This window comes from Juglans regia, chromosome 3 (assembly GCF_001411555.2).
Source record: "Juglans regia cultivar Chandler chromosome 3, Walnut 2.0, whole genome shotgun sequence".
In the NCBI taxonomy this organism is placed as follows: domain Eukaryota; kingdom Viridiplantae; phylum Streptophyta; class Magnoliopsida; order Fagales; family Juglandaceae; genus Juglans; species Juglans regia.
The window spans coordinates 34,997,807-34,999,357 of NC_049903.1; positions in this window are offsets into that span (position 1 = coordinate 34,997,807).

Genomic DNA, 1,551 nt, shown 5'->3' on the forward strand with positions numbered 1-1,551 from the left:
ATAATTTCTATCAGGCAAAAGTCATTCCATGGCTAACAATCTCCGCCAAGCAAAAACATAAAGCAATAGCTAAATGGCTCGGGTTTGCTTGTCTCATACTTGTGATTTAAATTATTTACGTTAACAAACTTTAGTTTTGGTAGATTCCTCCATAGGGATCGTCAAACCCTCTACAAAGCATGAACTATAGGGTCACTCTCAAGTTTCGCTTGAGCCCTTCAGCTATTTATCTTCGCTAGAACAAATTACCCTAGAGCTTTTGCTCGACCATAACTAGTCTTCATTATCACCGAGGAAGGGCCACCTTCAAGCCTCACCTGGACACCTTGATCCCTCACAATAATCAAACAAAAGAAATGGAAAAACCACAACAGCAAGTTCGTCTCCAATCCATGCTCGAGCAATCCAGAATTTATTCAAAAGTTTCAAAGCGAATGGATAAAAGCATAAAGATAAGCAAGTAACCCATTTAGCCTACTATCACAACCTTGAAGACCAAAGGGCTTGGTGGCGTGTGGGCTTTTAGCGACGAACACAGAGCAGTAGCTTCAAAAGCTCAACCATGTAAGCGGGGTGGCATCAATGGTATGAAGCTGGAGAAATGGGGCTTGGAACCACGTGGCGGGATGTTGCCCCCATACAACCCAGCTTGAACAAGCTCGGTAACGATCTTAAACCCGTTAGCTAGTGAACCCCATCATCCCTACATATGGCTGATGTGAGGCCAGCCACTGTACTAACCTCTTAGGGCAGGCAAACGTAATATTTTGCCCACTAAAGTTTATGGTGGCGGGCTCCCTGCTCGCCATTGAGAGGCATGGCGGGCAAGCTGTCGACGCTTGTGGGTTTATGAAATATTTGTGCATGTGTTTCTTTGGGTGAGCTTAAGTTTATTGGGTGGTCCAACAGGTTCATGTTCACTGCCAAAGTTTAAGAGGTGCCCCTGCAACGGGCTACGTGCCAGCCTGTGACTACACAAATGGTAGAGCTAGGTGCTCACCCTTTCATGGGTCAGGCTGGCAGGTTACTGCCCATCAACTTTGAGATTCAGGGGTGCACATTTCATGGCCCATCTGCAATGTACCATGCAATTTCTTTTTTATTTTTAAAACAATAGACAATTCGGGCTCTTGAATAAGAACTCAAATACGAGAAAATTAACAAGAAGACTTACATGGTTGTCTAGAGATATCCTCTCGAGAATAGGCTACCTTTTGTTTGGAGAGCAATAAATCAGCCCATACACGGCACCAATAGTTAAAACAATTTTTCAATTGGGCTGGAGGCCAATAGTATGGCCAAATGGCTCAAGATGATGCTTTGACGTCAATACGGTGCTTAGATGCTCATGATTCGGCATAAAAGACTATGTCCACAGGTCTTTTGAGATGCAAAATTCACTATGTTTGGTGATTTTATAATTTCTCATGACCTCACTTTGCTATTAATATATTAAATAAAATTGGGTTGAGGAGAGATTGAAGAAAATGTTGTATAAGTAGAAATCTAGAGAGAGAGAGAGAGAGAGAGAGGGTCCCAAGAGAGTGTGGA